A 27,085-nucleotide genomic window follows, 5' to 3' on the forward strand; every position below is an offset into this window, starting at 1 on the left:
TAGGCAGGACTCCGGAGCCATGGGTGGTGGGAGCAATGCATGGGGCATCCTAAGACACCCTTGAGGCTCCTGGTGTCTGAAACACACCCTAGGATGAGCAAAGCCAGCAGGTAGAACAGGACCACCACCCTGTAGCACCCTGTAGGGTCAGAGGGTCTAGCTGCAACCCAGGTCAAAGGTTCAGGAGAACAAGCACCACCAGAAGAAGATTCAAAGCTCCTCCAATCCCAGCACCACAACACCTGACTCAGCTCCCAGGTACTCAATTTCCACAGCAGTCAGACCTGCTGGTCTTTCCACCAGGTGACACAGGTCAACTGAAAGCCAGCAGTGACGTCTCATCACAGCCTCATCGACCACAAGTCAGGCAGCAGGCACCAGACCGAAGGGCTACTGGACCTCTCCAACCACACTAGGAAGCACCATCAAGTCTTGAGCTTCCAGGGACTCAGCCAGGGAAGAACTGGCCACTGGGACTGCTGGCAGGGCAGAGACCCATGGCACCATCACCTCTGGGCTGCTGCTTCTATGAAAGCCACATGGGGAAATGAGGTGAATGAAGAGAGAAATCAAGCTGTGATCTCCCAAGGCTGAACATCCCTCTGGGACACCCATTCAGGAAGAACGCTGTGCCTGGTAACCAGGCACCCTGAGGCAAAGGATGTCCTTCATTTTGTTGTTTGCAAGCCATTGCCTCCATCAACCCAACAGCCTCCAAGCTCTGCTCTTCCAGTTCATCCTCCGAAAAACTGGTCCAGCCAGATCGACTCCTGGATGCACCATGGAAGTCACCATCGCCCACCAAATTTTATCCAGACATCAGGAGAGGACACCAAGGCCTGGTAGAGGTTTGAGTGGTGTTATAAATGCTAAGCCTCGCCCTGGGTGTTTGCAGGTTAACAAGCCAGAGGTACGACGGACTGCCAGATGGGCAACTCGCGTGGATATAGTTCATCTCCCGTGCTCCAGGACATCCTTCGAAGGGCCAGTTGTGGCAGCCACTCTGCTCATCTCTGCTGCTGAGGTGGCACTGAGGGATGTTAAGAAGCCAACTCCTGAATTAAAAAGGCTATGGAAGATTAAATCCAGCATCTGGAGTTAGCCCTGGAAGCAGATGGCAAATCATCATGGTGCACAGAGTGGCTTTCACCCGTCTCTTCCTTGCAGGCAGCCGCTCTGCTGTGGTGATGCCTCCCAAGAGCAGCCCTGGATGCACGCACAGCCCAGCCACCAAGGGCCAGACACGTGCCCTGCCAAGCACACCCTCCAGGCACGGTGAGGTGAGGCCATGCCACTGTCCTGCAGGTGCCCAGCTGAGCAGGCAGGAGGTGATGTCACCTCGCCAGGTGGGCTCCCTATGCTAGCGCTCCATCCAAGACATATTTTTCCCCCACTGGTGGTGGGTTTCCCCACATAACCCCATGGCTGCAGTGGGCTGCCCAATGCACTGGCACACAATCCTGGTATGGCACAGCCATGCAGGGATGCCCAGCTTGTACCCAAGAAAGGCAGAAACGATCACCAACACGCCCTGGACTTCCAAGGAGGTTACCACTGCGGAGAGGACAAGGATGTCCCCAGGGACACTGCTGCTTCCATGCCCATCCTTGAACCTCACCCTGCGGCCAGCCCCGAGCACACCACGCCACCCTGGTGAGCTGCGGTGCCAGCACAGCCAGAGCCACCGCTGCAGGGACCGACCTGCGCCCAGGGCAGCCCCACACCGCCCGGCCGGGAAACGTGGCTGCGTCCTGCCTCCGCAGGGTGGTGGTTACGGATTAAGGAGTCTTAAATGTCAGACGACCAGGCGCTCCCTGGAAATCCACTTATCTCCGCTGCCACTCGGAGCGGCCAGAGCCGGGCGGTTATGGAGATAACGCGATTTGAAGCGTCCACCCGAGCATTGCAGGGCTGCGGGTGCCCTGCGGACAACACCAAGCACCTCCTCCCCTCCTCCGCTCACCCAGCTGCTACCCAGAGAGCCGGGTGACGGCCACACTGCTCAGCCTGGGGGCTGCACCCACCTGCACGACCCCCCCCTTCCCCAGTTCGGGGGGATGAGGGAGTCTTGGCAGCCTCACTTCCGCGGCGCTCATCCATTTCTCCCCCCAGTGCCAAAGCTGCACCAATTTGCTGCCCAAATCCTAAAATGACTGTAACTAAAACCTACCAGATTGAGCCTCGGGAAGGCCCCCCCCCTGGCTTGTGCCCCCCCTCCAAATGGGATTGAACAGATCCAAGCTCGCACGAGCCCAGCTCACAGCCAAGCAGCAGCTGACATTCACGCGCCATGGCACGGCTCTCTGCTGCTCGCCCACTCCCCCCAGCTTGGCATCGCCTTGCCTAACATTGCCATTCTGGAGATGTGGCATCACTCCCAGCCCAGCAAGAACCCCGTGCCCTCTGCAAAGCCCTCCCAGACCCTCCTGGAGGGACCCCCAGCTCTTTGGTCCAGCTAGTCCCCAGTGTTCCCTCCCTCAAGGCAGGTCTCCAAGGTGATGTCACGGCTCTGAAGTTCAGAAGACCAGGCTGAATGACCCTAGGGTGTTGGGGCCAGGTGGGTAGGGGGCAGGTACTGCCCAGGGGCAGATGCCAGCAAAAACGGGCATCCTGGCAGAAGCCCCAAGAGCCACCACAAGGGGCTGCAGGATCCCAGACAAGGCTTCGCCCCCAGCAGGCCCGCACACAGCCCACCAAGGCCAAGCTAAGACGTGTGAATTGTTCCTGTTAACAGATGGAGCGATTACAGCATAAATTACTTGGGGTCTAACCAATAACCAGGTCACAGAGAGACTGATCAGCAGGCACAGAGCTCCAAGAAGTTAATTAAAAATAAGAAAAAAGTTGTAGGCACTGTCACATGGGAATATTTGATGGTGAAGAGCCCCAAATCCATCAGTGCCACTTCCAGTGGTGCCCAAGTCCGTAAGTGCCACCTCTAAGAGCAGCCCCAGCCTGGAGAGGTCCCCTTGTGCTCCCTACTCTCTCAAAACATCACCCCTCCACATCCCACTAGGCAGCTCCGTGGTGGCACAGCACAAACCAAGGGTCTGCTCCAGATCCCAGGAGAGCTGGCGGTGGGAAAGGCCAATTCACCCATGCCAGCACCTGTGTCACTGTCACCACTGGTGGGCAAGAAGCATGCTGGCAGCAGAAGCACACACTCGAGAGAGCACCGGAGCCAGCTCAGTGCATTTGAGTTTGGTCATTAATGAGTGGTGGGGAATTTAGTCATAAGACCTCCAGGGTGGCAGGTCAAGGCTAACACCTCAGTGCCTGCACCCCATGGACAAAGACAGTGCAGGGAAGCAGGGCAGGAGATGCACAAGCAAGGGTGCAGTGAGCATGCAGCCCAGCCAGCCACCGCTCTGCAGTCTCAAGAAGACATTGGCATCCAGAAGGCATCTCTGCTGCTGACACCAGAAACACCCTGGAGGGCTGCGTCCCTGCTGCCTATGTGCCAGTGGAATTAAGGCATGCAATTCTACCCAAGCCTCCAGCGAGCACCCACTCCTCAGGGCGACTGCTTTGGAGGAATTGCTTTTACTGCCAGAAAGGCGGTGGCACCATCGGAAAGCCATCCGGGTCCGCCAATGACAGCTATTGACAGATGTCTAAGAGGACGGCAAATAATCCCGTCTTCCTCTGGGAGGATTCGGGTCGCCCTCGCCCTCACTGGGGGTTTATCCATTGTCTGGATCTGCCGGCAGTTGTTATTTTTGATCAGCAATGCATTTTCCTTGGCCTTGCTGGCAGGAGGGAAATAGGAGGAAGAAGAGAAAGGGGCTTGGCAGAGGGAAGAAGACCAGCTCAGCTTTGGGAGGGGGCAGTGGTGCACCCTGTAGACCTTAGGGAGTCCAGGTCGGTCTCCTTTCAGCCCCACAGCCTTGCTCAGCACAGACAAAACTTGCCGCAGCGATGGGGCTGGCCAGCCCACACATCACAGCCTCCCGTGCTGCCCAGGGGAATCCCTCCCAGTAAACTCCATAAGCCCAGTGGACCAGTGAGGCTTGAGAGGTTTTGGGGGGCAGGCCTTGCTGCCCAGCTGTCAGCACCCTCCTGCGCAGGCAGCAGTCAGGGTCACCTCCAGCAGCAAAAGAAAGCACAGGGCAGCTCTGACAGGGATGAGAAAACCCTGCCCGCTGCCAGCACCATCCCAAGCCCTGCCTGCAGACCCTCACATGCCTCAGGTCCATCCCGACGGGCCAAAAAAAGGCTGGGGAGCCTCATGAAGGCAGGTCTCTGACCTGCCCTGACCCCCACCAGGCTGTGGACCCCCTTCCCTCATGCTTCATCCCCAGCACTGCAGCTTCCCAGCAGGCACGCCCTGCTGGCAGATCCCGTCCTCCCCAATGGCTCAGGCTCGCCAGTGCTGCAGGATGCAGCTCAGCCAGCTGCCAGGATCCACACCCATCCCTCCAAGCCGGGTACAGCAGGAGGTGCGGGCAGAGCCGGGTAAGAGGCATCCAAGAGCTCCTAGGTTGAAGACACACAGCCATGCCCCAAGTCTTTGCGCCTCTCCTCGCCTCCCCGGCAGTGCCTCAGGGAGCATCCCCGCTCGCCAGCAACGCAGGGCTCACCAGCCTCCTGTGCATCACCTTTCCACCACCGCCTGGGCTGCCTGCGAAATATGAAGACAATAAAAAGCTGCCTCCCTGCTCGGTGGGCTTTTTCTCCTGCAAGAGATGGAGGGCACACCACACAAAACCACCTCTCCCGAGCTTTCCCCGTGCTCAGCGGCACTTGTCATTCAAGCAAACCCCATGGCCTTTAAGCTGCCAAGGTACCAGAGCTGCTCCGGAATCGGAGTTCGCTCGGCTCCTGCCCTGGAGCAAGGAATCTGAAACACTGCCACTGGAAACGGAACAGAGCATCCGTCATTTTACTTGCCAGGAATATATCCAGCCCCCAAAAAAAGAAATACTGCCTGCTGAAGAGCCAGCAACAAAAGCCCTTGATTTCACTGGTGAAACAGAGCCCGGCATCGGGCATTTCCACCCGGGTCCTGATTCTCTGCTGAATTCAGAATCACCAGAAATAAAATAAGTGGCAGAGTTGGGTCAGGGCTGAAGGGGCCAGAGCAGCCCCAGGGCCTGGAGGAGGGCACAAGGTCAGGATGGATGGTGGGGACCAGTGGACCCCGCCCAGGATGCTGCAAGGAAAATCCATGGGTTCAGAAAAGAGGCAGGTGGCAGAGGCAGGGCTGGAAGGGACGAAAGCTCCCTCCCACTGCGGCCAAACCAGAGCATCCAAGCACAGCCAGCCCCACTGCGGGGTTGTCCTTGGGAAGCCGCCCTGCCCACAGCCTCTGCCAGCATCCTGCCCACAAGCCACCCCTGGCCAGGCGGATCATCAACCCCCGGCCATTCCCCATCACATCCCCAGAAAAAGGAGCAGCAGCGTGTTCCCAGCCAGCCCAGCCCCCAGCCCAGGCACGCCAACCCAAATATCTGCAAGAAGCGCTCCCCTCCATGGGAACAGCAACTCGACACAGAGTTCACATGCCCCAGCAATGCCTGATTAAACTCCCAAACTCCAAGGGAATACCCCTGAGGCTGTCTGAAGATAAGCTAGGAACTAGGCTGCTCTCAGGAAATGCAGGGACTGGGAAAAGCAATCACTTTTTTTCCTTTTAGATCCAGAATAATAGAGAGCAAACCCTGACGTGCTCTAGCTTGGACACAAGCACTCACCCAAGCTCACCCATGCACCCCAGGAGCTTCCCCATCCCTGGAGCAACCAAGAGGACACCCGTGACCCCAGCACTGAGCTGGATCCTGCCAGAGGTGGTAGGGGTGGAACCAGAGAGCCCAGGACAACTCAAGACACCACAGGTGAGCTGAGTGGGACCTGCTGGGCTCTGCGTGGTGGGCTGGGAGATGCTGAGCAAGAGGATGGTGCTGGAGACCTGGGTGGAGAAAAGCCTTCTGCCAGAAGGCCAGTGGGTACCAGTGGATGGGGCCACTTGCTGCCGACACCTTCAGTGACTGTGAGGCTCTGCAGATGCTCTATCATTTTGGCTTACTCCAGGGAACACCTCAGACGCTGGTTTCAGCAGTCTTCAGGTCTCCTGCGACCCTCATTGCCCTCCTCCTCCCCTTTGGCTTTTCCATGACAGGTAGTCATAGCACTACACCCAGTGATGCTCCTCCCTTTCATACCTGCTGGAACCCAGGGAGCAACCAGCTTGTCACAGCTGCAGGGATGGTTTGCACCACATCTCGGTAAGCCCTCGCACTGGGGCACTCCTGGGGTGCCCTGCCCTGGCTGTTGTGGCAAGATGTCATGACACCAGCTTCAGTGGTCACCACCCATGATGGCATAAGCTCCAAGTTTTACCGTCAGCCAGGACCACAGATGGGAAGGAGACCTGCACCCACGCACACCATGCTTGCAGATGGGCAAACACGTCTGAGGCCAGAGAAGCACAGGCGATGCACCTACCCAAGACAAGGTCTCCTTTGGAGGAGGTAACAGCCCTCTTGGGTCTTGATGCTCCTTCAAGAATCAGCCCAAGAGGAAGGGTGCCTTCCTTCCCTGCAGCATGCCAGCAGAAAGTGGAAGAACAGCAATCCTGGGCAACCTGATGGGAAAGGGCATTAGGAAAACAGTTCCCAGGAAACTGTTGGGACAAGAAGTCCTGCCACAGGGATGCGGTGGCATGGCAGGGAGGGGTCGTATCAAGACCCAGCTCCTGTCTTTGATCAGCTACCAGCCTGGCTGCAGAAAGCATTCAGACTGTGCTACACAACGCTTAGATTTTCAGTGGGTGTCTCACACACAGCTGCAAGCCCTTACTGTGGCCTTTCCATGTACGACGGGGGTGTATAAGAAAGGTGGAGAGAGACTTTTCACCAAGGCCTGTTGTGACAGGACAAGCGGCAATGATTTTAAACTGGAAGAGGAGTAGGGTTAGGTTGGACATAAGGAAGAAATATTTAACAATGAGGGTGGTGAGCCACTGGCACAGGTTGCCCAGAGAAGCGTGCATGCCCCATCCCTGGGAGTGTGCAAGGCCAGGTTGGACAGAGCCATGCGCCCCATGGCAGTGGGGCTGGACTGGATGATCTTTGAAGATTTCTTCCAACCCAACCCATTCTCTGATTCTGCAGTAATTCAACTACACGCACTGTGCCCTACCAAAAAAAGCACAAGTGTGATGGTGAAGCTCGCAGATCTCAAAGAACCAGCCACAAGACAGCCAACAAGCAGAGTTCAGGCCCTGGGAAGCGGGAAGGTGTCACCACCAGCCATGACATGGGTCAGGACAGGGGGACCCACAGATGAAAGAGCTGCAGGACACACAGTAAGAAACAGAGGGGTTCACTCTACACATGACCACAACATGGAAAAACCTGTCTAAAAGTTGTCACAACACAGAAAAAGGTAGGGAACAGCCACAAGATCGAGCCTTGAGCATAAAGGAAACACTGCATGGCGGGAGCTGGAAAGGTCCTGATGTGATGAGCTAATCGCACTGGAGATGTGCTTTGAAGGGACCCGATTACAGGGTGCAAGCATCCTCCTGGACTCACTGGTCCTTCTTGGCCCCAAGCTCTGAGTTAGGTATCAATGCTTCTGCCTTTACTCACTTCCTCAAAAGCTGAGGAACAAGGTGCCAAGCTGGAATGGCAAGGAACAAGCTGGATGTGGTTGTCACAGTTGGTGCCTGCACCGTGGTGGTCCACTCCTTCTCCAGCCAGCCTAGGGTGGGATCAGAGCCCCCAGCCTCCCCCAGGGACCTGCCTGTTAGACTGTGAACCCCCTTAAAGAGAAACATCTTCCTTCACCCATGAGGAAGGGTTTGATCCCATGCCCTCCTGAAACCCAGCACCCACATCCCCATCTCCAGACAGGACCTCCTGCCACAGCACTGGCAAGCCCCCAAGATGGGAGGAAAAGGGTCACCAGTGCATGAGCCACCAACCCAGAGGGTTGGTGTCCCCACCGCCTGCTCTTAACTTCCACAATGGACATCCTCCTCCACCTGCTGCTTTCTCCAGCCTGCTTCATCTCCTCCCTCTTCCCCATGCTGGCACTGCCATGCCAGGGAGTCCTGCACCTTGCCCTCAGTGACATGCTCCATGGTGGATGAGCCCGAGCCAGCCCGGGGGATGAGCAGGGGCTGTGGGGGCAAGCTGGGCAAGGAGCCCCTGCCATCTCCATCCCCCAGTGAGCAGGAGCACTGGGGAACTTGGCCATGCAGGCGGTGGATCACGCAGAAAGAAACCTGTGCCTGCGGCTCGGATGAGCTACCAGCATTTTAGGGACTGTCCACAATGCCTTCCTTGGTCTTCTGGCAAGTGATCAACAAACCCAAGGTGTGACTGAGGGCAGGCTGTGGGCAATGCTGTGCTCACAAAGCCAAGGAAGGCACATTTCCATCCCAAGGGCTTCACAAAGAACCCATCCTTGGAGGTTTTTTCCTCTTTTGGTAGTTTCTGACACATTTAAGATAGGGCACATCCAGGTAAAGGTAGAAAAAATTCCCCAGAAATTCCTGACCAGGTTCCCCTTGACCAGTGTGGCTTCCCCACCCTTGTGCACCCTGGATGGACCCACATGCCCTCCCCACATCTTTTCCCTACACACCACGAAGCTGAACCACAGCACCCAGAGAAGGAGGATCCTCCTTTAAGGATTTTGCAGAGAAAGAGGTACTTTTTTACCCCAACAGTGCATTTTAACAATGCATCAAAGCCAAAACCCCACAGCAGGGAACTCCCAGGGCTGAAGATTGCACCGTCCCTCGTGGCCAAGGGAAGCAGCCGGTACCCACAGGGGATTCAGGACGGGTGTCTCTGGAGGATGGCCATGGACGTCCTCATGTCCCCGCAGCAGGCAGCCCTGCTTCAGCTCAAGGGGTTTAAGCTGAACTAGTGCAAGTCCCTCCTGCAGACCCCCGAGGTGTAAGGCTCCCTGAGCTCTTAATGGGCTTACAGAGCTGCTGGGACCAGAGCTGCTCCCCCAGCACAGGGGCTGGGGGGACTTAAAAGGCACCGCCGGCCAGCAGCCCCCCGTGGCACCACCAACACCAGCCATCCCTGGCACGGTGGGGACTACCTGCCAGCCCTGTCCTGATGAGCTATCGCTGATGGCACCGAGCACTCAGCCTGCTCCATCCCAAATCCCATGTGCCCTCCTCCAGGCAGGTGTCCCCTGCTCAGCCTCAAGGACAGAGGCAGACATGTGTGTCCCCCAGCCCCACAGCAGATCCAGTCTCCCCAACCCATGCCACTGGCTGCTGGCAACCTCCAGGGAGAGCAGAGCCCACAGGTACTGGGCAAGAGGGGAATGGCCCAGGGAGAGAGGGGCACAGGCAAGCTGGTGGCAGAGGGCAAACCAGTACACCCGCTGCTGCCTGTGCCAGCACCCACACCCCCATGCCTGCACCTGCGCCTGCACTGGCACCCCACACCTGCACCTGTAACTGGCACTCTATACTTCACACCATGCCTGTGCCCAACACCTGCACCCCAAACTTCACCCCACACCTGTGCCCCATGCCTGCACCAGCACCCCATGCCTGTGCCTTGTGCCTGAACCCCATGTCTGCACCTGTGCCCCACACCTGTGCCCCACACTGGCATCCTGTGCCTCCCCTCCACGGCTCACCCTATGCCTGCACCCCACTTTTCACCCCACATCTCACCCCACTGCATCACCCAGGGTCGTGCTAAGCCCACACTGCACGACCAGGGGAGCCTGGGTTTGGGGCAGGATCAGGGCAGGACCAGCTGCAGGTTCCCCCCTCTCCAGAGGGACCCCACTCAAATTCAGGCTGGGGGTGACAGGAGCATGTGCCACACAGCACCCTGCCTGGTGAAGAGGGAGGGGCCAGCACATCATCCCACACCATCCCTGGGAAATCCTGTTTTTCCAGGCTTGGATCAAGCACAGGGGACCAGGAACGGACGGCTGGCAGGAGCGGGGCTGTCCAGGGAAAATCCTGCTGGAAAGCAGCAAAACCCCATCCCCAACAAGCCCGACCCAAGGCAGCCCCTCACCAGCCTGCTGCGCTCTGGCAGGGACAGATCTGCCTTCCTGCTTCATCGTATTTTGGGGGCTTGAACTTCAGCGTGCAAGTTCGTGCCTTTGGGTATTTTCAGAGGGGGAAATACATTTTTAAAAAAGCATAAAAAACTCAAAACCCCAAAACCTGGGCACGCAACTGAGCTCCTGTGATTTCCATATCAGCTGCTGTACATGCACACAGCATGGAAAAATCCTTAGCAAATTTCTGCTAAAAAATAAAAAAAAAAAAAAAAAAAGAAAGGAAAACCCACAGAAGGCTGAGCTTGCTGGACACAGCATGCCAGGAGGGGCTGACAGAGCTGTTACGGTCTATTGGGCCAATAATCCACAAACTAAGACGGATTTATTGTACATGGCAGATCGTAACAGCTCCAAAGAAACCATCACTGTCTCCCGGTGCTTAAAATTCACTTTCTTGGGGGAAAAAAAAGGGCCAAAATATGGCTTTACGAGATAAGATGCGTGGTTGTACCATTCTGTGACAGACAGAAGCCTGTGCAAACACATATATGTTTTTTTTTTTTTCTCTTGATATATAAATAAATAAAATATCTTCTCTTCCACGGCGAGCGCAACTGCATTACCCGGCTTGAAGTGCTGCTGTTACCACCGGATTACCCGGCTTGGTTTCACCTCTGTTAGCAAGATGGATTTGCAGGGATGTTGTTTCCACCCCAATATTACTGCCCAAACGTGGAGGGAGATAAAAATTAAATTAATTAAAGCCAACTTCAGCCCCTGTACCCATCTGGCTTGCTGGGATGGGTGGGTTTGGGTCGCCTCTTCTTGGAAGGTGCAAATCTCCCAGAAGCGAGCTGCCGGGGCACAGAGCAGGCTCTTCCCACCAGCACAACACCGTGATGGCAAGCCCAGGATGGGGGAGGGGATATTTAAATAATAAATATTTATTAGTATTAATATAAAAATATAAATAATAAATATTAAATTGTTGTTGCTGTTAAGGGCAGAGCTGGATCTTTCCTTTGCAGCTTTGTTTCTGGGCAGAGAGGAGCCCCAGTCAGCGCAGAGGAGCAGGACAAGAAGTGGGACCAGCCCGACCCTGGCAGTAATCGCGGCGTCTGTTCGAATAGCTGCGACACTGGAAATCACGCTGGGCCCAGCTGAGAGCTTACTGGCCGGCTGATCATATCAGATGGGGATCAAAGAGGCTCAGCTAACGGGTTTAGTGCATGGCTCGTCCCAGCCACCACTGCTGCCGAGGGGGAGGCCAGGCTCCGGCTCACCAAGGGGGTGGGGGTAGGGGTGGGTTGGGGGCTGTGTGGCCAGGATGCTCGAAGGGACCCCAGAGGGCGTGTGCAGGAGCGAACACCCCTCGGTAGGGTGATGCCTGGCAGGATGCCCGGTAAGGCAGCCAGCCCTGAAACCCCCCTAGCACTGCGCCTGGATGATGGGTCGGGTAACGCCATGTGCGTGCCCACCAGCCCCCCCAGCTGCACCCCAAAACCATCTCAGGGGGGGCGCAAGCAGTGGGATACCGGACCAGGCGACCAGGAGAGCTGCTTGCGGCTGCACTCAGGGACTGGAGCTGCGATGCCAGTGGGCAGGGATGGGTGCGGGGAGGGGGTTTGCCTGGGGTGCCCCAGCTCCAGCCCCCACAGCAAGCAGCACAGCCGGGCAGTGAGATGCAATGTGCTGGGACTGGCCGGGCGGCTCCAGGGAGGGGAGACGAGTAATTAGAGCAGGAGGCTGTGAGTCAGCAAACGATGCGTAACCTCGCCGAGGTTGACAATGAGGCAAAAGATGGCAGTTTCGACTGAGAGCGCCCGCTGAAAGGGCATATTTAGATATGCAAGTAGCAGCAACTCCCAACAATTGCAGGGCTGGCGACCTGCTCTGCAAACCACGCTGCTCCACAGTGACCGTCTGTCTGCCTGCCAAATATTCGACGCCTTTCTCCAAAATCATTGCAAATAAGAGAGGCAGTCAGTTGCAGCCCAAACTGTACAGGAGCAAGCTTGCAGGGACCACCGCTGAAAAAACAGTGTGTCGGGGGGGGAAGGTGCTGGGCTGCCTCTCCGACAGCACCCCGGGCTGCCCGGGGAGGGACGTGGCTGCGCTCGGCAGCTGACCTTGCTCCGGATGCCCTGGAGAGAAGCGCAGCCGCCGGCAGCGATCCTCCTGGCACGCCTGCCGTGCTCCAGGGTGGGTGGATAGCAAGGGCGAGGTTTAGCTTGGAAGCAAACCCCAGCCCCAGCCAGAGGCACAGCCCCCGCTTCTTGGGGGGTGTCGGGGGGCTGTCGGGGGGGGGGGGGGTCTGTCTGTCAAAGCTGCAGGCAGGTAGGGCCCCACCGCACAGCAGCCCTCGGCGAGGAGAGTTTAATTAACCCCGGAAAGCAATCGTTAAACGGCCAAGCCGGGTAATCGATGCGGAAGGGGCAGCTTGCTGCCGAGGGACCATCTGCTCCAGGGAGGGATGGCGGCTCATCGCCCCCCCGCCGCCCTTCACCCCGCGCTGCCGGCAAGCCGCCGCGGGGCAGCTGGTTTGGGGGCCCAATTCTGAGCTTAACATCGGCAAAGCTGCCCCCCAGGCGGGATGTGAGCTGCCCAGCGGGGGTCCCTCCACCCTCGCCTCAACCCTCACTTCCCGTAAAGCCCCAGGTCCCCAAACCACGTGATTTCCTACACGCTGCAGCACACCCCCCCACACACACCCCCCCCGCCGGCACAAAGCCTGGCCGGGGGCCCCTGCTGCAGGGTCCCTCTAGAGCAAGACAGCCCTATAGCCAGGATGCGGCTGAAGGCGAGCTGGGCAGGGATGTGGCCAAGCATTCTCCTTGCTCTGCAGCTATTTCCACCTGTGAGATGAGTTTGGGGCAGCCTCAGCCTGGAGGGCACTGGGGGGTTGTGTCTTATGGAGCACCTGGCCCCCCTGCTCACATTCATGGTCAGACTTGCAGGGGAATACTCAGAGCGATGCTCTCAGCAACCCACATCACCCCGAGTACGCACCACCCTGCCACAGGGCACCACGTTCCTGCCCGTCCCTGCCTGCCTGGGCAGGATGCCCCATGGCATCCCGGCAGGAGGGCAGCTGGAACCAAACCCCTACAGGCAGGAGGCAGCTGGGAGACTCCTGGGAGAGCTGTGTTGCTGGAGGGAAACTGAAGCAAGGAAAGGGCAGGGATGTGCCCATGCTAAGCAACCCAGACTCGGTTTTTCATGCTAGTCTCCATCCCATGGCCACTCCAGTACAAGTGTGCACAGAGGGGTGCTGCATCCAGGAAAATAGCCGGCGGTGTTATGCAGTGCCTGTCCATGCTCCAGCCTCTGCCCCCCTGGCACCCACCCATGTCTTCAAAGTCCGCAGGCAGCCCTAGGCCCCTCTTGAACTTCCAAGTTTCTTCTCAATTGCTTTTATGTCCACCTGATAAAATAAATTATGTCAGGTGCTCAGAGGCAGCGGGGCCAAGCAGGGTGCACCTGCTCCTGAGGGACCCAGGAGCACCTCCCCTCTGTGAGACACTGACTCCAGCTCCAGTATGGGGTCTCTGTGCAAGTTTGGGAGGGGTGCAGGGAGACCCCTGGCCCCTCATGCCATGGTCACCCCCCAGGAGAGCTTTGGGGTCAGCTGGAGATGCAGCCGGTAGCAGTGTCCCAGGGCAAAGCCAGCTGGTGGGGGGAAAAGGAGGATTTTGTCCTCCAAGATGGGACTCGGCCAGACCAGTGTCCCCAGTGGTGTCACTCCTCCCTATCCTTCAAGGGGACCTTCTACCCACATCACACCCTGCCAGTGCCACCACATCCCAGGAAGCCCATGGTACGTGGCATGGGCATGACCCCCATGGCAGGATGCAGAGAGAGCCCAGCCCCACAGCAGGGAGGCACTGCTGATGCAGATGCTGAACATGCAGCCACAGGCATCCTCCTCCTGGACTGGATCTGTCCCCCACCCCTCGGGAGGAGAGGGGACATCCCTGAGGAGGAGGAGGGCTGCATCCCACAGAAGGAAAGGAAATGCCAGGAGGAGCCCGACAGTCCAGAGCAGGTGCTGCGGTAGGGATGGCATGAGGGACAAGTCCCAGGACACAGCATGGCCCTGGTGCCAGGAAAAGCCTGGCCTGTGTGCCCCAGCCTCCCCTGGGGCAGAGGGGAAGGTACAGCTGCTGCCACCCAGGCACAGGCAGGGTGACAGATGAGTCCCCAGGACCGGCAGGGTTCAAGATGACCTGTGAAGCACAACTGAGCTTGCACCCTTCCTTGCCCCATGGCTGGGAGACACCTTGGGCTCCTCTTTACCACCTCTTCATGCTGCCCTGGACCTGCAGACCCCCGGGGGAAGGAGACTATGCAGTTCTCCCTGCCTCCAACAGCAGCAGCTCAGCCGGAACGGAATGATGCTCCCTGCACACATGCACACACCCGCTCGCACGCCAGTACCACAGCACGGGCATGGCTACCAGTCCAAGGGCCACCTCTGCTCCAGGAGAAGGTCCTGGTGGATTCAGTTCCTGGCTGGCAACAGCTGCCAGGACTGCTGGAAGAGCAGGCTCAGGCTCCTACACGGAGCTGGCCAGGTGAGGCTTACCAGCACACCCCACCTCCCAGGGGAATATTCAGATGGATGCTCAGCATCGCCCTGTGTACCAGCACCCTGCTGCAGGGCATGGAGATGAGGTGTTACTTCCCATTCCTGCCGCAGGGATGCCCCATGGCAGCCCAGTGGGAGAGCAGCCAGACAGGATGCAGTGGGGGAGACCCGTGGAAGAAGTCCACTGCAGGAGGAAAACTGAAGTAGGGAAGGGCCAGGATGCGCCCATGCATTTGGTGTCAGCAAATGGACCCAGAGCAAGCTCTTCCTGCTGCTCCCCCCCATCCTACTGCCACCGCAGCATGAGGACACATGGAGGAGGACAGGGAGCAAAGAGAGAGCAGGTACAATTGCCACCCAGCACCATCAGCCTCAGCCTCACAGCACTAGGTGCAAGGCAGGAGCACAAGCGGTATGCCCCACCAGCACTCTCAGGATGCTTGCAGCCCCTGGCAGCCTGTTGGTAGATGCCACTGCTGAATCCAAACCCCCAGGCTGCGAAATGCCCAAGCAATTGGTGGCCGGACCTGCCCACATCACCCCAGTGTAATAGCTGCCTACCCAGCTGTGGTGCCAGCGCTCAGCCCCTCAAGCCACCATCTGACTCCCAAGCTCGTGCTCAGCCCCTCAAACCAGGGCTTGACCCCAAAACCAGTGCTTAGCTCCCCCCAAACACTGCTCAACCCCTGAGCCAGTTCTCAAGCCCCTGCAATGGTGCTTATACCCCCAAACAATGTTCAATGTCCAAACTAGTGCTCAGCTCCCCAAAATAGCGCTCAACCCCTAAACCAGTGCGAAGCCCCCACAAGCCGGCACTGAACCCCTGAGCGGATGCTTAGCACCCCAGACCCATGCTTGACCTCTAGGACAGTGTTCAGCCCCCCAAAACAATGCCTGACCCCCCAAACAAGTCCTTAGCCCTCCAAACAGTGTTTGATCACCAAGCCAGTGCTCAGCCCCCCAAAAAGGCTCAGCCCCAGTGGAGGGGTCAACCCTGCCAGGACGTGCCTGAAGAAAGGACTGCGCTGCTTCACCCCCACAAAGCAGGAAGGGACCCAGGGGAGAGGTCCGGGCTCCGGGGAGAGGAATTCCCCCGGGGCCAGCCCTGCCCTGGGCAGGCAGGGAGGAGAAGGGACAAGGACATGGCTGTGCCGGGATCACCGCTGCCCATCTTCCCCAGAGATGGCCACTCCAGTTTCCTCCCAGTACACATACTGGTTACATTATCTTTCAGAAAGGCCAGACAGCCCAGAGGGGGTCTCCCCAGGTCTCAGCAGCTTCCCTCTCCATCACCAAAACGATGCGGGAGCACCATGGCAGGGAAGTTGGTCCCCTCCCAGCCCTCTCTCTTGCCTGCGGGAGGGGGCACATCCCCAGTGCAGTGTGGACCCTCCGTGTCCTGGAGTGGACCCCCTTGTCCCCTCCTCCCAGTGCTTCCCAGAGGAGCATTGCCACTGGGAAAGCCAAGATTGTGGAGGCTCTGCCAGGAGCCTCCTCAGCCCTACGGCCCAAAAGCCACCAAGGGAGGGGGGTCCAGCCAAAGGCAAGGAGATTTATTACCCAAATTATCAGCACCGGATCCCCAGTTATCCTTGGAAGCAGCCGCATGGCAGGACAGTCTGTGGGATGCGGGCCAGGGAGCTTGGGTGGGAGGAGAGCACGTCCCACCTCTAACACAGGCAGCTGTGGGTGGCAGGGGGACTTATTCCCTGTTGCCAGTCATGTTTCCCTGCCCTATCTGTCAAGCTATCAGCCTCTGGGACAAGCTGCTGAAGCCATCACCCCACAGCCCAGTGCCAATTATTTCCAGGATCAGGCTGGCAGCGGTTATCAATATGTCCCCCCCACAAACCTCCTCCCCATCACCCAATGCCAGTTGTGGCTGCCTGCAGCCAGCACCAGCCACCGGCAGCCTGGCCCCTCAGCATCACTGGGGACCTGCTGCTGGCCCCCCAGGGTCCCCATCCCTCCCTGGCTCTGGTGTCTCTGGACCCACAGAGACAGCCCCCATCACCACCCCATCCTCCCCATCCATCCCTGCCACCCTCCACCCCTAAATGAACTGCCAGCCATGGCATGAATGCATCCCATTTTAATCTTCACAGTGCATCAGCATGGGAGGAAAAAACCAACACCTTTTTCACCTTTCTTCCTTTTTTCTGGGGGTCTTAATCTTTACCTGGGGTCATATTTACTAATCCTCTTGCTAATCCCCCAATGCCTTCACAAAGAAAAAAGCCCTGTCCTCCACCAGCCCGAGATGTGGCAACCATCAGCAGCACCCGGCAGAAGTGGCACCGGGGAACATGCGCTGAGGCCCCTGGGTGCTGGGGGTTTATCACTTGAGGCGACTCTTGTTTTTTCCCAGCAAGGTGGCCAATATATGTTTTTAAAAGCCTTTTTATTTAAGGAGCTCAAATGTGAGGATGGGGAGAAGGGAGGTGATACAGTGGTGGCGAGATGCAAGCATGTCAGGCAACGGAAGCGAAGCCTGTGGGTCTCAGCTCAACTGACAGGCTCCAACATTTAAGAAATATTTAGGGAAAGGATAAGAAACGGCCTCTTAGGAAGGATTCAGTGAAAAAACGTCCACTGCCAGTTTGCACCCCCCACGGCCAAGGTGCACAGGGACCCCCAGGAGCATCCCCGAGCACTGGCCCCCAGCCTGCCAGACACACGGGGCCCTGGACCATGGCAGCTGCCGGGGTGTGGGCAGCAGCTCTGATGGCCCCTGACTCAGTTCCCCCATGTGGAGAGATGACAGGTCACCCCCCGCTCCCCAGGGATTCAGACGGCAGAGGCTGCCCTTGAACCACCTCCAACTCATCACTGGTGCTGGGGGAGGGGGATGCCTGGGAATCATCCCAGGGCTCTGCAGGCAGACAACAGGGGGCTGCAGATAAGGGAGAAGGGTTCCTGTGGATGGGGGGGGCAGGGACCCCTGTACTTGTGGGGGGACCGGGCTCTGCAGAAGGCAGGGGGAGCAGGGGGCTTTGCACATGGGAGGCTTTGCAGCCAGGGGAGACAGGGGCGTCTGCAGATGGCAGAACGGGGGTCCCTGCAGATGGGGAGGACAAGGGTCCCTGCAGAACTGGCCTTCCCAGGCCTCACCTCCCGCTGTACCACCACCGCTCCGCAGCTGGCCCCCGCCCCTGCTGCTGCCGGGGGCTGCGCAGAGCCCTCCCCAGCATGGCAGGAGGCAGGGGCTGCCCGCAGCACTGCCCCAGCCCCCCCCGTGGGCCCTCGCCCGGCGAGCTAACCAGTTATGGCAGCACGGCCCTCTCGGCCGCAAGACAGCGCACGCTCGACCGCGGCCGGCACCTTGCCGCGCCAGGCTGGAATTTGCAAGCTGTCCTGATGCATTAAAGCGCAAACGCCTGGCGTCCAGCTCCCAGCCCTGCTGGGGCCGGGCCGGGCCGGGCCGTGCCACGGCATCCCCTACTCAGGGATGCCAATGCTGGGACAGCTGCCCCCAGGGTGGCCAGAGCCCCCATGATCATCTTCATCTTCTACATTTATTTTTCTCCCCCCCCTGCCCCAGCTTTAAATAGCTCCTTCAGCGGAGCGGGGAGACGCTGCCAGGCTCCCGCTGCCGCCACAGCAAGACAGGGGACGCAGAACACAGAGGTCCCCGCCAGCACCGGCGCGGGGGCTGGTGGCACCGGCCAGGCAGAATCACGGCAGTGCTGCCGGGATGGGGCCCCTTCCAGCGGGCAGCCCAGTGTGCCGGTTCAGTGATGTGCACCGGGGCGCGGCGGGGATGGGGGGGACAGACGGACACGGATGGACAGATGGATGGGATGCTCCACCCGCCAAACCCAGGGGGGTGGGTCAGGCAGAGGCAGAGGGCCCCAAGGTGGGTGCCACAGCACCCTCACAGGCACAGCACCACGAGGACCACCCTGGAGAGCAGGCTGGAGACAGGCTGCAGTCCCCCTGGGGAGCACCCATTCCCTGGGGATCCCAGGGACCCCCCCTCCCCTGTACCCAGAGCCACATCATGGCACACACACACACACACACACACACGTCTGCTTCCCACGCTGGGTACTTCCCATGCTGGGTGCTTCCCACCAGGGCCGGAACCCGCCATCCCATGTCCCTGACCCCACTGCCTTTCAGAGAGCACCCTGGGAGCACCCCCAGGGCCACCCATCATGCATTACCCTGAGCTGCCCCTCCAGGTCTCTCCAGCAGGCTGGGCACACTGCAGGAGGCTCGAGCACCTGCCAAGGCTGGGGACAGACGGGACATCCCACTCCCCAGCACTGGCACGCACTTGCCCCTTGTCCACATGCCCAGTGATGCTCTCAGGACCCGACGCCCACCCACAGCCACCCGCGCAGCCAAGAGCCGACCTGCAAAGGGGCACATCCATCCCACGGCCAGGCAGCATGGGCTTGACCGGCCGTGCTGATCCCAGCCAGCGCAGGGCAAATGGCAGCGGGATGCCCGTGGGAGGAGGGAACGGCAACAGCCAGCTGGAATAGGAGTGTGAAGGAACGGCTCTTGCGTGCTCTGTCCGGAGCCAGCTAACGAGGCCATATTTGAAATGCTTCGCATACCTCCGGTCATCAGATTAGCAAGATGCAGAAGGTAAAGCAGAGGGCAAGAGGAGTGCTCCCTGAGCCAGCGATCCTCAGCCGCTCACTCCCACGGGCTGCGGGAACTGGGGGAAATGTCTGCAGTTGGCAGCGGGGCACAGGGAGAGGCAGCAGCCGTGGGGACCCCAGGAGCGATGGGTGCTGGAATCTACTTCCCTGCTGTGATCCCAGCTGGACACGGCATGGGTGCAGGAGGGGAAGGTGGGGAAGGACAGCCCAGCACTCGCAGCTCCAGGTTCAGCCACACAGGCTGTCCGCAACCCTGCTGCCGTGTCTCAGCCACTCCCACCCTCACCTCCCTAATGGCCCAGGTGAGACCTGGACTACTGAAAGACTTTGAAACATATAAAGGGAACTTATAGGAAAAACAGTGGGAGACTTTTTACCAGGGCCTGTCATGACAGGACAAGGGGCAAGGGTTTTAAACTGAAAGGGGGCAGGGTTAGATTGGACATAAGGAAAAAACGTTGTACAATGAGGGTGGCGAGACACTGAAACAGGTTGCCCTGGGAAGCTGTGGATGCCCACCCATGGAAGTGTTCAGGTTCAGATGGGACGAAACCTTGAGCAACCTGATCTAGTGAAAGATGTCCCTAGATCTTCCAGAGGTGGGGGTGAACTAGATTATCTTCAGCAGTACCTTCCAACCCAAACCATTATATGAGTCTGTAAAACGAGGCAAGACCCCACACAGCCTCCAAGGAATGCCTGCAGGCACAGCGCGTTTGCTCTCCCTTGACCTGGACCCACACCCAAAGACAGGCTCCTGCAAAGCAGACAGCAGAGCACTGGTCTGCATCTCCTATGGGTGTAGACCCCCCTCCATCAGGCTTTGCACCAGCGCCAAAGAGTTTCAAGCCATTCCCAAGGCATCAACGCTCCTTGCACGTGAATGGCCCTCCGTGGGCCACGGTCCAGCTCCAGGAGAGGCTGGAGAGCAGGAACCTGCCTCTGAGCCACAAGCAGGTGCAGAAGAGCCTACAGGGCATGGAGGAACCAGAGCTGAGACCACATGGATCTGCAGACCCTTGAGACCCTTCAGGGCTGGCATGTTCAAGTCAGAACCCCTCTGCCTGTGGGATGTTGAAGTCAGAGACTCAGGACTCTGATCTGGACCCCAAACTGCTTTTCTCAGCCAGCCTTTGAGGGACAGAAAGAGGCACAAAAGCCACACGGGCAGGTTCCAGCAAGAAGAAGTGAGAATCGATGACACCAGGACCCCTGGGGACACCAAGAGACCACCTGGAGTTCAAGCGGATGGAGCCATGGTGCTCATTTGGGCAAAGCCAAAGACTCTCATAAGGAAGACCTTGGGAGGTAGATATTGCCCAGACATCCCTATGAACACCTGGAGCACAGGCATGAACTCAAGGCAGGTTTGCAAAGGCAAAAATGAAACCTCCATCAAACCACAGCCGCAGGTGAGACGAGGGCTACCTCCAGTAGTGGGCAACCACCCATGAACCAAGAGATGACCAGAGGCAGCAGCAGTAGAGGACACCGGAGGAGAATGGACCCAACCTTATTATACCAGAGCACAAACACAACCCTTGCTCAAGCCTCGACCATGCCCAGGATGCTCAGCAAGTGCTGAGTAAATGTATGCCAGGGTCAACTTGGGGGGTCTCATGGGTGGCAGCAGTCACCCAGAACCCACTGGAATCACCCAGAAGCACCTTGTAGCCTACGAGACCAAGATGACACTGCTCCCCAGCCTGTGCTCCCACCCAGGGTCTGGTGCCACGAAGGTGACAATCGGACCCTGGGAATAAGGCCCATCTCAGAAGTGACCCAGAAATTACAGGCTACGCCTCACACTGGTGCAGGTCCCATTCATCACCCACACTGTGCCCCTGCTGTAGAACTGTATCACAGCATTGACATGGGGCAGAGCCAGTGACCTAAGCTCTTTTCCATCTCCCACCTCTCTGAGCTGGGAGCATGGAGATAGAAAAGCACATCCTGCTTGGAAAATCAGAAAATGGCATTTTCTTTCTTTGCCATGAGCTCCAAGGTTGGGGCTAACACATACCTTCCCACGCTGGGGCACCAACCTGTACGCATCACTCAGAGGAGGCGATGGGTCCTCATCCTCCCAGTACAAAGGATGTCCAAGTTCACACAATGGAAGATGCTTTGGTACAAGCAACAATGTTTGAGGATGATGACATAGAGCCAGACCCACAAATCCCAAGGCAAGACCACAGCCTGGGAGCCAAGCCTTCACAAGGTGACCACAGCAGGGCCGTTTTTCAGGTCCCTTTTCCGTGCCATAACAATGGATGGGTAGAAACCAGAGACACCAAGGCAGTCTCTCAAAAACCTTCTGACCTTAAAAATCCTTTTATCTACATAATAACAGGCTGCCACCCATGTGCGTCAAGGGCTGTCATCTCAGACCGTCAATACCCTCCACCTGCTTGCAAGCCATGCAAAAAGACAAGCTGGGATGAAACTACTCCGAAGACATTATCAATGCACCCCCCCAGCCCCACAACACTCCAAAAGGAGAGACTATTGGGCCTGCTCCATGGCACATTTGTACCGTCAGCACTGAGATGCTGAGGGACCCAAAAGCTTCTTCTGCCTCTGGTCTTCAGGCACCTGAGGGCCAGTGGCCAGGGTAAAACGTGTCCCTCAGACTCTCCAAAAGGTGATGGGATCCACCAGTCCCCCTCAGCCACTCGCTGGTGAAGGCAAAGTCTGCTGCAGCCCTGATCCTGCCCTGCTCCCCAGGGCAAAGCCACCAATGGGCAGGAGCAAACCCGCTTCTCCTCCCCACTGGCCTAGGGCTAGGATTTCCCAGATGGTTCCTCCTGGAAGTGGTTCCTCCTCCAGTCACCCCTTTGCTCCAACACCTCTTCCCTCCCACCCCTCCTACACCACTGCCCCCCTCCATCAAGTTACAGAAGGGTCTGGATCTGAAGGAACCTCCAAAGACCATCCAGTCCACCCCCGTGCCATGGCCAGTGACATCTTCCACTAGATCAGGTTGATCTGAGCCTCATCCAACCTGGCCTTGAACACTTCCAAGGATGAGACATCCACAGCTGCTCTGGGCAACCTATGCCAGTGTCTCGCCACCCTCACTGTACATTTTTTCCCTATGTCCCATCTAAGCCTGCCCTCTTTCAATTTAAAACCGTTGCCACTTGTCCTGCGACGACAGGCCCTGTAAAAAGTCTCTCTCCATCTCTCTTAGAAGCCCCTTTTAAGCATTGCCAGGCTGCACTAAGGTCTCCCCAAAGCCTTCTCCAGGCTGAACACCTCCAACTCCCCCAGCCTCTCTCCACGGCAGAGCTTTTCCAACCCCCAGGCCATTTCAATGTGCTCCCCGGCCCCCGCCACCCCACTCTCACAGATCTGTATCTGTCTTGTGCTGGGGACCCCAGAGCTGGATGCAGCGCTCTGGAGGGTTTCACCAGGGTAACATCCCCGCTCTCACCTTGCTGGCCACAATGCTGGTGATGCAGCCCAGGAGACGCTTGGCTTTCTGGGCTGTGAGCGCACATTGCCAGCTCACATCCCATCTGTCACCCACCGATATCCCCCAGCCCTTCTCCACAGGGCTGCTCCCAACCCACCCATCCCCGTGCTGTGCTGGGACTGGGCGTTGCCCCCACCCCAGTGCAGGACCTTGCACTCAGTATGCTTGAACCTCCCACCCTTCCTCCTGCCCTGTCACCCACCTGGCAGAAAACAGCCACACACCAGCATCCCCATCCCTTCCCCAGCCACCGCAGCCTGTCCACATGTCCCCAGTTGGGTGGGGTGCCACCCTTTTCCCAGGATGGTGGTTCCCATCCTCTTCCCCAGTCTGGCTCAGTTTCAAGAGCCCCATTCACTGAGGGGACACACAGCGCCAGCCAAGACCCCCAACCTCCAGGCCCAGCCTCTTCACAGAGGGGCACTGGGGACCGCTGGAGGGCTCCCCCATGCAGGGGGCCCTGCAAGACCCCCCACACTCCCAGGAGTCAAAGTCAAGTCAGGGGAAAAGGAGGGGGAAAGAAAAAAAAAAAACCCAACCAACCCTTTTGAGTGCAATATTTTAGTTGAGCAACAGAGCATGAGTAAAGGAGGGAGCTTTTCGTGGTCTGGTGAGTTTAAGCTATGAGCTGAAAGTTTAACTATTAATACACTTAATCAAGAGGTTGTTCCTACGGCCAGGGTTTGGGAAAACAAATGCACCGGCAGGGCAAGGAGGGGCAGGGGAGCAGCGGAACCCGCTCCCGCCACCCCGGGGAATGTCCCCTGCTGGGGGGGTCAGAGGCAGACGGTCTGGGACCAGCCAGGGCTGGATCCAGCCTCAGCTGAGACCTAAACGGCCACAGCAGGACGTGTCAGGGGATGCTAGCTCCAAGGGCCAAGCGCCCAGGATCTGGCCCTGCCCCTGGCCCCCCCAAACAGGAGATTTGGCAAGAGGGGACAATTTTGGGGAGAGAACACCACCCCCAAGTCCTGCACCATCCCCAAGGCCTGGGCAAGCAGCACCTGCACCGCTGACACCCGCCCATCCCCAGCCTGGAACAGCCCCAGTGACACCAGGGGATGCCGGTGGGCAAGGGACTCCTGGGGTGGTGGATCCTCAAAACACTGGCTGCCCTGTATGCCCACCGCATCTCACCCGCCACCCACCTTTGCCGAGGAGGAGGAAGAGGGGCAGGCTGAATTTCGGGGCACAGCACCCAGAGCCCCTCTCCCCTGCCCACCCACTCAGCGCCAGGGGCAGGAGGTGCAGCCAGGCTCCTGGCAGTGCGGCGCTGGCTGCCCGCATCTCCGCCACAAAATCCATGTCAAGGACAATTCGGCTGCCTCCTGCCTTCTTCCCACCAAGGCGGAGGTGGGGGGCATGCACGGCACCCAGTACACACATACCACCCCCCAATCCCTGCCTGCACCCTCGAAGCCGGCAAACAGGCAAAACCCCCTCCCTGCCTGTGAGGCCACCAAATCCCAGGACAGCACTGGATGGCCGCAGCAGGGGGCCGGGACGAACTTCTGTGCGTCACCGGCGGGTCCTTTGTTACTTTGCTTTTGTTGTCACAGGCTGGCGCGTCCCAATCCCCATCGTCCCATCACCGTGTGTCTCGTGTGTCCCCCCACACTCACACAGCCCCAACGCCAGCTCTGAGGTCAGAGTGCGACATCTGCCAGCTCACCAGGCAGCATCATCGGGGCGACACCGGTACCAGCATCGCGGGTTTGCTGGGCCTTCAGTGGGCATCCGCTGGGAGCTGGAGCCACCACGCGTGGTGACACTTTTTGGGTTCGAGGCTCAGCCCACGTGACACCGCGACCAATTTGAATTAGACGTGGTGGCGAGAGCCACCGGCTGCGCCAGGGAGGCGAGCGCTGGCATCCCCGCTGGGCTCGGGTGCCGGGAACAGGCGTGCTGCTAGAGGATGGTTCTGCAAAGCTTCTCCGGATAGAAATTTGAAGGAGAGGAGAGACGATGGACGGACAGACTGACGGAGAAGGGTTTCCATGCCTACAAGTGCTCCCGCTGAGCGGTACCTCTGGGGGGTCACCCCACCTCGCCCCCCCTCACCTTCCCACCCGACCCCTCCTCACCTCAACCCCGCTGCCCTCCCGGGGAGGGGGATGCAACTGGCCCCCCGGGGAGCAGCGAGGGGCTGGGGAGCAGAGCGGGGGTCCGTCCCTCTGCAGCCCCAGGTGCGGCCCCGCCGCCGGGCGCGGGGGCCGGGGGGGGGGAGCGGACAAAGCGGCACAAAGGGGCTGCTGACACAGCAAGGGCCCGTTTCCAGAGAAACAAAACTTCCGCCGGCTCCGGCCCCACACCCCAGGTAGCCGGGCTTGTGCATCCCCCCCTTCCCCAAACCCTGCCTCAGCCCTCCCCGTCCCCGCAGCGCCCCAGCCCGCCCCCGCCCCCCCCCCGGCCCCGGGGTCGCTCGCACCGAGCGGGCGGGCGGCGGGGGGTAAAGGTTGCCCGGCCGGGGTCAGGGGCGACGGCGCGCGCACACATGTGACCCGTTATCGCAGGATGTGTGCGCAGCTTTGTTTATGCGTGGGACGCGGAGCGGGGCGGGCGGCGGCGCTTCGCCCCCCCTCCATCCCCATCCCACCCCCCTCCTTCTCTCTCCGATCAATCATCCCGGCAAAGAATAAACCGACCCAAAGCAAACGCGGGCCCGCAAGAAGGACGTCGCCGGCTGTGGGATGCGGTGAAAAAAACCCCATAAAATAGTGATAATAAAAATAAAATAAGAGGGGGGGGGAACCCACCAACACCACGGGGCCTGTGGGGCCGCGATTCGGTGGAGTTTGGTGCCGTAATGCCAGGGCTCAGGCACAATCCACACAGCCCACGACGGCTGGGGGGCCAGCAGCACCCACGCCGGGCGCGTCCAAGGGTTGTGACACGGTGGGCGCTGCGATCGGCCGCATCTCGGGGTGTCGGGGTGCGCTGGGTGCCCTCCCCGCCGGGCGGGGGGTGTGGGCATCCCATCTGACGGCAAAGCGGGGGAGGAAATTACTTGGGAAGGGAGGGGGGTAATAATAAAGTTGGGTTAGTTGTTGCACATGGCTGGGCGATGGCGAGCGGAGCCGCTCCCACGGCCACCCCGCTGCCGGTCACCGGCGGGGGAGCCGAACTGCCGCCGAAGCCCGGCGCAGCCCCAGCAGAGGCGAGCAGCCCACGCGGGTGAACCCGAGCGCGGAGGGGCCGCGACAGGCGCCGGGTGGAGGCTCCCCCCCGCCGCCCCCCCTACGCGAGCTCCGCCGCGGGTGGCAGCGGCCGGCCGCGCGCGCTGCCCGCTGCCCGGGGCGCGCCGCCGCCCCCCGGCGCCGCGGCGCTGCCGGAGCGGCCGCCCCCGCCGCCCCCGCCGGCCCCGGCCCTGCCGCCACCATTGTCACCGGGGAAACCACCCGGCGATGCCGCGGCGGCCCGGGGCGGCGGGGGGGGTTGTCGCCCCATCCCTGCCCCCCCCCCCTTCCCCCCTTCCTCACGCCGCGGCTCCCAGCGCATCCCCGCCGAGCTGCACAGTACCGGGGAAGAGGACGAGAGAAGTGGAGCGGGGGGGAGGTTCAGCTGCACCGAGAAAAACTTTGCTCGTTACCCCCGCCGCCCCCCCGCGGGAAGCAGCGGGGCCGCCCGGGAGCCGCGCAGGCAGCACCGGCCGGGCCCCGGCGCGGGCAGGCGGCCAGCTCCGCGCCCCGCCGACGCCGCGGGCAGCCCGGTAACGGCGCCGGGCGGAGCGGGGCGAGCCGCAGGCGCCCCCCGCCAAACTTTTTCTTCTCCCCCCTCCCCTTCCTCCACCACCTCCCACACACACCCCCCACCCCAACTCCGCCGTCGCCCGCCGGACCGGCCCCGGGGGCCGGCACCTACCGGCGGTCCGGGAGCCGCCGCCGCTGCGGGCAGCGCTGCCGGGGGCTGCCCGGGGACCGGGGGGAGGGAAGGGGAGGAGGGGGGTCAGCACCTGCCCCGCGCCAGGAAGGGGGGGCCCGGCGAGAGGGGAGCCGAGGCGGGCACGGTGCCTCGCCACCGCCGCACACCCACCTCCACATCGCCGCTCGCTCTGGGAGTGCACAGCCCCCGAATCGCGCTGCACGGCGCTGCCGCCGCTGCCCGCGGCTGCCGGCAAAACCCGGACCGGACCGGACCGCCCCGCGCGCCCAGCCACGCCGCGCCGCGCGCGCCCCCCGCCGCCCCACGCGCGCGCCGCCCGCCGCACACCCCCGCGCCCCCCGGGCCCCGCCGCGCCGCGCGCACACACGGGTCCTGGGCGCCCCCACCCCGCTGCGCCCCCCGTGTCTTACCTGCTCCCCCCCGGGTGTCACCGCAGTGTTCCCCCCACGCCGTGTCCCAGCCACCCCCACGGGTGTCTCCACGCTGTGCCCCACCATGTGCCGTCCACTCCCACAGGTGCTCCCTGTG

General features: G+C 59.9%; 1 protein-coding gene across 4 annotated transcripts in view; it reads right to left on the bottom strand.

The window, feature by feature from the left end:
- Positions 1-26,809, bottom strand: part of CXXC5 (CXXC finger protein 5) — a 38,231-nt gene extending 11,422 nt beyond the window's left edge. Inside the window, exons 1-2 of one of the 4 annotated variants that reach the window (XM_055718985.1) lie at positions 26,708-26,759; positions 6,445-6,583 (exon numbers count right to left, since the gene is read on the bottom strand). The gene's annotated coding sequence lies outside the window, so the exon portion shown is untranslated. Of the gene's footprint in view, positions 1-6,444; positions 6,584-26,194; positions 26,345-26,536; positions 26,643-26,707 lie in introns of those variants that run through there. The other 3 variants (XM_055718986.1, XM_055718987.1, XM_055718989.1) reach the window with 3 other exon arrangements.
- Positions 26,810-27,085: the final 276 nt, after the last annotated feature.

This window comes from Falco cherrug, chromosome 8, assembly GCF_023634085.1.
Source record: "Falco cherrug isolate bFalChe1 chromosome 8, bFalChe1.pri, whole genome shotgun sequence".
NCBI lineage: Eukaryota > Metazoa > Chordata > Aves > Falconiformes > Falconidae > Falco > Falco cherrug.